The following is an 8,372-nucleotide window of genomic DNA, read 5'->3' as shown; positions in this document are numbered from 1 at the left end:
AGTTTTCAAAATCATTTTGCCATATTATGTTAACCATTCTCCTATAAGTTCATTCATTCATTTTATCAGGCATTGGCTTCAAAATATTCTCATTGATGTCAATTAGATACTTTGGTTTCCTACAAATGATTATAGGAGGTGTTAACATCTGTGCATTGAGTGCATTAGGTACATTCATCACATCAAATAGAGTCAGTGTATGTTCATCATTGTGTGCATTAGGTACATTCATTGCATTAGGTTCATATAGTAAATCAAATGTTGTTGGTGCATCTTCATCATTTGTTTGATTATTCATTGTGATCTCTTCCTCAATCGCATTATGTCTGTTTGGTAGATCGAATTGAGATGTTGAGGATGACGTACCTTCTTGTCCCATTTCTCTTATGTCACATAATTTCTTCATATGTTGCCTTTGTCTTTCCTTTTCAACCTCTTGTTGTTCCACCATTCCTTGCTTGCTCTCTCCCATCATTAATACCTGTTATCTTAAATAGATTCATTTTACATATATATGTAAACAAAAGTTCTTAAACAATCAAATAACCATAAAATTCAGTATTATCATTATTTTCTTAAATCAAAACTATTAAACAAGCACAATAACATTGACCAAATGAATAAGAACAATAATTGAATCATTTGAAATCATGCAAAACAAAAATTTCACTTACTTCTACATATAGAATTGTCATAGAAGCGTAGTAGCAGTTTTAGTGGGGCCTTCAACAGCCTCAAAAACTTCTTTTGAGATCGTTGAGGCTATTAGACAACTAAAAGTATATTCAAAAACCATGTACATGACATTTTTAGTAACCTCATGCATGCTTTTAGTCCCTAAAAATTCTCAACAGTCCAATGTCCATATTCCCAGTACCATGTATGCACTTTTTACTTATCAAAACCCCATACATGTTACTTGCAGTAAAGAAAATGTGAAGGAAAATGGAGGGTGGGAGGGAGGGGGAGGGAGAGGGAGGGAGGGAGAGAGGGAGATAGAGAGGATGGAGTAGGAGAGGGAGAGAGGGGGAGAGAAAGGAGGAGGGAGAGAGAGAGAGAGAGAGAGAGAGAGAGAGAGAGAGAGAGAGAGAGAGAGAGAGAAGGGTGGGAGAGAGGATGGAGAGGGAGAGGGAGAGGGAGAGAGAGAGAGAGAGAGAGGGGTGGGTGAGAGAGACATAGATAAGATTATTATGTTCCAAGTGATATATAATAAGATGGGTAGACAAAATATAGTGATGAAAGAGGTGGGAGGAGAAAGTATTGTGTTTCAGATTGCAGGTTTCATGGAGAATGGAAGAGTAGAAGTGATAGTGGAGGAGGTAGGAAGAGAAATCTTGAAAGTGTTTCTAAATTTTCTCTACACAAAAAAAGTGGGTGATAATGAATTTTTTGCCAATTATAAACAACTTGCGAGGCTTGTAGCCAATTTTCAGATAAAAAAGTTGTTTACCAAGTTGAATTTATGTATCGATGGGGTATGGAGGAAGGGAGAGAGGGGGAGCATGTTGGTTTTTTATTTTTGTAACTAGTATTGGTATTGCTTTTTATATTGTAATAATGGTTCATATTTCCACCTTAGTACACCATATGACCCCTTAGGACATCACATGCTCCTAAAGGGTCATGTGGTGTGCTAAGGGGTCACATGATGTCATTAGGTGTTATGTGGGGTCCTAAGAGAGAGAGAGAGAGAGAGAGAGAGAGAGAGAGAAAGAGAGAGAGAGAGAGGGAGGGAGGGAGGGAGATAAAGGGGGTAGGGAGAGAGAAAGAGTGGGGAGGGAGAGAAGAAGAGAGAGAGATGGATGGGGTATCGAGTAAGGAAGAGAGGGGGAGCACGCTAGTTTGTTATTCTTGTAAGCAATATTGGTACTACTTTTTATATTGCAATAATGGTTCATCTTCCCACCTTACGACACCATAATTCCATCTTGCCATCTTTACCCATTAGGACATAATATGCTCCTAAAGGGTCATGTGGTGTTATGTGGGGTCCTAAGGGAGAGGGAGAGAAATAGATAGATAGCTAGACAGAGACAAACAGACAGCCAGAGAGAGCGAGAGAGGGGGGGAGAGGGAGAGGATGGGAAAGGGAGGGAGGGAGATGGGGGAGAGAGAGAGATGGGGGAGGAAGGGAGTGAGGGAGGGAGGGAAAGAGAGAGAAAGAGGAATAAAAATGGGAGGGAGGGAGATGGGGGGAGAGGAATAGATGTCACTGTTAGGGTTCCCACAGATACTGAGAGGGGGGGGTGAATCAGTATCTGACCGGTAATGAAATTTTATTAAAACTAAATATGCAGAACATAAAGTAATAGTATACCGGTATGCAAGAATTAATGTAAATAACAGAATCAAAAACATCAACATGAAAAGAACACCATAACACAAGATGTTTAACGAGGAAACCTAGTGTGGGAAAAACCTCGGTGGGATTTGTGACCCACAATATTCACTTACTAGCCAATAAGAGAATATTACTTACAATAGGGGCCTACACATGCAGGAAGGCCAACTGCCTAGAGCACACTACTCAATAAGAAGTCACACTGACTTACAATGAGGATTATGCAAATCCAATGATCTATACTGCTTTACAATAGCATCTTCAATGCCAAATTCAATACTGGTTCTTGCTTTGTTCTTTACATATACCCTTGACCTACAATTCGCACATTAGGTTTGCCTTATAATTTATTATTCTTCCTATCCATATCCTACAAATGACTACAATGATCTCTTTTATATACAAGAGTCATTTTACAATTTGCCAAGTCGACTTACAATAAACAACAAAATATTACATATCAAAAATCCTATTGGCCTCTGTGTCGGTATACATATTTCCTTTTGTGCCGGTGTACATCTTCTGTGCCGGTGCCGGTGTAGATTGATCTTGCTAATGCCGGTATAATGTCTTGCCGGTGCCATGGGATTGAAAGGTTGCCTGTGTAATGCTTTGTCGGTATAATGTCTTACCGGTGCCATAAGATTGCAAGGTTGCCTGTGTAATGCTTTGTCGATATAATGTCTTGCTGGTGCCATAGGATTGCAAGGTTGCCATCAATGACAGAACATTCAATCACACACAATGTCTCATTGGAGTGTCCATAAGCCAACAATCTCCCCCTTTGGCATTGATGGCAACACTCATGAGAAATTTCAAAAAGATATCCAAAAATGTGTAGACCAAAAATGTTACCAAAAATGTGAGATCTCCCCCTGAGCATGTGATCCCTGTGCTTTGAATTTTCTCATCCTACTACTCCCCCTTTGGCATCAATGACAAAGGTTAGTAGATTTTGTAGTTGTACCAATTCAAAACCTCAACCTTGTAGTTGGATGGTTATTATCTAAAGAATATCTCCCAAAATTAAGTTCATTCCATAAATATACTTCTTACTGTCTTTTATTGCTATCTCAGTTCTGTATACTGTACTGGTGAGATGCTGCAAGTGCTCTCCCGGTGTTTTGCTTCCCTGTGTTAGTGCCTCTCAGATTTCCTTCTGCAGAGATGCTAAATAGTCCAATCTTGGACTAAGTTTAGATCTCAAGAATTTTGCCTTGTTTATTATTTTCTCTTTCTCTCTTTCTAATTTGAGCAATTCTTCCTCAAAATTTGTTATCTTTTCCTCAAAAATTGATAATGCATCGGGTGAGTTAACAAAATTATCTGCAAGTTTATTTATCTCTTCCTGTACCTCGCTCATCTTTTTGTCTACATCTATGGTCAAAAATTTTATCTTACAGGTGTCTTTGTACAGAGTTTTGTGCTCTTTGAATAAATTGCACAGTTCTAGTAGAAGTGTGTCAAATTCCCTATTACACTTCTTTATTCCTTCCTCAAAGAATTTTTGTTTCTCTTTTTCTACACTTTAGTTTACAGTTTCTACCTTTGTTTGCTCAAAATTTCCAGAAATATATTTACAAAGTGTATCCAACTGGCCTAAAGAATCTTTGTTGTCTATATTACAATTGGGAGAAATTGATTTCAAAACTGGAATTGAATCATCTATCGCTTTATAAGCTTGTGAGCTATAATCAGTTATTTTCTTGATAGATTCGAGCAATACCTCTGTTACATTTGATGGTGACCCAACAAACTGAGTGCCGGTGGGAGTGACCATGCTAGTATTGACCTCTGGTAGGTCTGTTTGTGTCTCCATCTCTTTAAGCATTGGTTTTCTTGCATCATTTCTTACCGGTGGCATCTGTTCTGGAGCCTTTAGCTCTGTTGGTTTCTTTGTTTGTATTCCAGATTCCATCTTTTTCTCTGAATCTGCTACCAGTTTCTCTTTGTTTCCTGATTTATCTGTTGTATCCTTATCTACCACTATGTTGATCTTCTAAGTATCAACATTCACAGTATATAGGACTTCAGGATTAGGATTATTATCCTCTGTGTCCATACTCTCCACTACCGGTTGATCTTCTACAGTTGTTGTTTTTACCGGTGGAGTATTTAAAGGAGGTGGGGGTAATTTGTCTCTAATCTTGATACTTGGTGGTCCACCAACTTTACCTTTCCCTTTGTCCTTGTCCTTCTGATATACCAGAATGGTCTTGGGATTCCTATATTCTTCTTGTTTTTCTTTTTCAACCAAGAATGTATCCCAACCATTTTTTGTTTCCTCTGAAACTTCTGTAACTCTACCTGCCATTAGTGAAATTTGCCAGTGAGCAGTGGAAAAAACTGTCCGGTTGGCTTGAGCTATCAGATCATCAATTTCCTTCGGTGAGTTAACCGGGTATACTGCAAGTAATTTTTCTATTTTTATTTTCTTATCCAACTCAATTATTCCTTGCCTTCTGGCCTCAAGTCTTTTATATAGTTCATCAGGAATTTCATTTAGGACTTGCAACAAAAACTTTTTATACATGTCCATGTGTAATATGACACTCTCTTCAACTTGTCCTTTCTCACCATCTGATAGGGTGTCATAGATTTTCCCTATGTTTTTCAATTTTCCTTCCTCTATGATCTCATTCAGTAATATGTCAAGAGGGGCCAAGTCAGTGTTTGTCTTCTTCTTCCTTTTGGGGGTCAGCTTCTTCTTAGGTGTGACCTTCTTGACTAGAGATCTCATGGCTTGTTGCTTCTATCTTGTCCTTCTAGGTGAAGGAGTGGTTACCAGTGAGGGATCTCTTTTCCTAACAACTCTTTTGAAAGTTGCTGGCATATCTCCTTCTGAGGATGTATCTATTGGTGATAGATGAGTTTCAGGTTGTTGGGCTGCCAACTCATCTTTTGTTATGCCGGTTTTCTTTAATACATGTTCCTTTATGGCTTTTGCTTGTCTGGTTCCTTTTCTCACAAATGCCTCAACTTTTTTCACTCTCTTTTTAGATTGAATTTGACTTTTGATGGTCTCAACACTACCAAATACTTCTTCCTTTGGCTCATTGGGGGCTTCCAGAAGTTCTTTGGCATAAGTTTCCACTATGTGGTCATCTATTTCATACCCCATCTCTATAACCCAAATTGTCCTTGGGATGACTGCTTCCATCCAGATCTCATCCTTTTTTATTACAAAACATATATCATCCTTGTATTTGTTGACAATTTCTTGTGATAGTTTGATTCTTTTATTCATTCTAACCTTTAGTGCTTGAAAATACTCATTGATATTCTTTTCTCTATTTTCACCCATGTTGTTGAATAAGTCAGACAATTGTTTTCCTACCGGTAGGTCAAATCCAAAGTCCTTGTTGCCTATACCGGGAGCCTGTTTGGTTATGTGTAGCATTAAGCATACAAGTAAATTTCCAAATCTAAAGATTCCTTTCTTATCCTTCTTGATTTTTGCTAAATTGTCAATTAACTCATCCTTTAACCATTCACAGATATCAATTTTTACATTGTCCTTAACCATGTCATAAGTACTCTTTATGCATAAACTGGAAACTGAGTCAAGCCTATTAGCATGAGTTACTTTGTAACCTAGAATCATGCTAACAAATCTAACATTTGTATCGGTCACATCATTAACCCTCAATGATCTTTTGTCAGATGTTGCACCAGTTAAGTTTGTTACCAAGTCATTGGAAACCTTCTTGGTTTTGTCGGGTCTGCTATCGGTGGAGGGTAACCCTGTTACTGCTTTCACAGCTTCCTTTGTAATTTTATGCACTGAGCCAAGCCAAAAGAATGAACCATGTACCCTGCTTAAAACTATCCTAACCACTTCCTTGGGAAATTCAGGAATGCAGAGGATTTCAGTGAATCCTAGGGTTTCAACAATTTTATGTTCAGGTTTCACATTTCTGGAGTTGTCACATATAACAGACTTATACATGTTTTTGATTTCTTCATCACCTAATTCCTCTATGTTGCAATGAATATACATTCTAGGGTCTTCTGCATAAACAACACCTTTTGGAATTTTTGAAAAAGCACCTGTGTTGTCATCTTTCTTAGCTACCTTGGGAACTAGCTGAAACATGGGCCTAGGTCATTTTATAACTTCAACTACTATAGGGTTTGCTATGAATTCAAGTGCAGAGGAGGATGCCATGATAATAAATACCTTTTTCTGCCTTTGGATGGATTGATTGCTGAAGTGCTTTGCCTCTTTGCTCGGAATGCCTTAGCTCGGAAATCTTCGCGCTCTCTAAAAGTTTGAATTCACAGTGAAATGAAATGGAGCCAAAAACCTTATTTTATAAAGACTTTTCTGCGACCTACCACATTAATTGCTTGCCGGTAATGTATTAGCTTAACTTTATTTGCCAGTAATGAATGATTTTCAACTTCTTTTCTCTAACCAAGGGATTAATAGGACATGTGTCATTAAATTGCCAAACCCTCAAGATAATTTTCTTCAATTTGATGAAGAACATCCTACCAGTGGAGCATTGCTTTGTCCTGTCGGTGGAGCATCATATTGTCCTACTGGTGGAGCATTTGTTGGTTCTACCGGTGGAGGAGTATCCCCAATAATTAGATCACCTTTTCTAATCCATTGTTTTGAGAATTCTTGCTTAACCTCTTCAACCTTTTCTTTACCTTTCAAACTAGTGCTTTTGTTATCTACCAGTGTACCTTTACTTCTACAAAATTTAGCAATATGACCAATCTTGTTACATGCATAACAAGTTACATTATTTTTCTAAATAGCTTTCCCATAACCTATGCCGGTTTGTGTTCTGCATTTATTTGATAAATGACCAAATCTTCCACAAACATAACATCTTACATTCATTCTGCAATTTTTAGAGTTATGACAAATTTTGTTGCATTTGGAACATTGACTGGTGGGAGGATTGATGTTTTGATAATTCCTAGATCTACATTCATTTGCCCTATGATCATATTTATTGCAGTTAAAGCATTTTCCATTGAATTTGTAAGTATTAGAGGGTCTTACCAGTTTGCTTTGATCCTGGGTATTTGCAGTACCGAAGCTTTCTCCAACTTCAAATCCAATTCCAGAAGTGTCACCTTTGGGTTTTTGATTCTTCAATAGGGCACCAAGTTCTTCTGATCTTTTCTTGAATTTTTCTTTGTGTTGATTTGCAGTTTCCAATTCCCTTTCCAAGATTTCTTTTTGTCTCATTAGTTCATTTGAGTCATTCTAAGTATGCATCAGATCTGTCTTCAACATGTCATTTTCATAGCTAAGTCTTGTGTTCTCATTTGCTGCATCACTTAGTCTTCCGGTCAACTCTTCTTCATTCTTCTTTCTATCCTCAATCTCTTTTCAAAATCTCATAGTCATATCCTGCATTTCATTTTTTGTTGTCATGATCTCTTGTTTCAATTTGCTTATCATATCATTTAGTGATTCCTTTTCATCATTCTCATTTTGCAATTTTTCACAAAGTTCTCTCCTCTTATTTCTTGTAATAGTAAGATTTTCTTGAAGTGCCTGAATAATGTCCTGAGCTGCTTTTAAATCATCTTCTAATTTGATATTTTTCAACTTCTCTGCATCATAGTCAATAAGAGCTCCTTCAAGTTGCTTCATCAGATTTTCCATCTTTACTGGTGTCAAGATCTTCCTCAAGCTGTTAGGCTTCTGAAAATAGAGGACCGGGCTCTAATACCAATTGTTAGGGTTCCCACAGATACTAAGAGGGGGGGGGGTGAATCAGTATCTGACCGGTAATGAAATTTTATTAAAACTAAATATGCAGAACATAAAGTAATAGTATACCGGTATGCAAGAATTAATGTAAATAACAGAATCAAAAACATCCACATGAAAAGAACACCATAACACAAGATGTTTAACGAGGAAACCCGGTGTGGGAAAAACCTCGGTGGGATTTGTGACCCACAATATTCACTTACTGGCCAATAAGAGAATATTACTTACAATAGGGGCCTGCACATGCAGGAAGGCCAACTGCCTAAAGCACACTGCTCAATAAGAAGT

Source organism: Cryptomeria japonica, chromosome 6 (assembly GCF_030272615.1).
Source record: "Cryptomeria japonica chromosome 6, Sugi_1.0, whole genome shotgun sequence".
Lineage (NCBI taxonomy): Eukaryota > Viridiplantae > Streptophyta > Pinopsida > Cupressales > Cupressaceae > Cryptomeria > Cryptomeria japonica.
Note: the sequence above shows the minus strand (reverse complement) of the source record.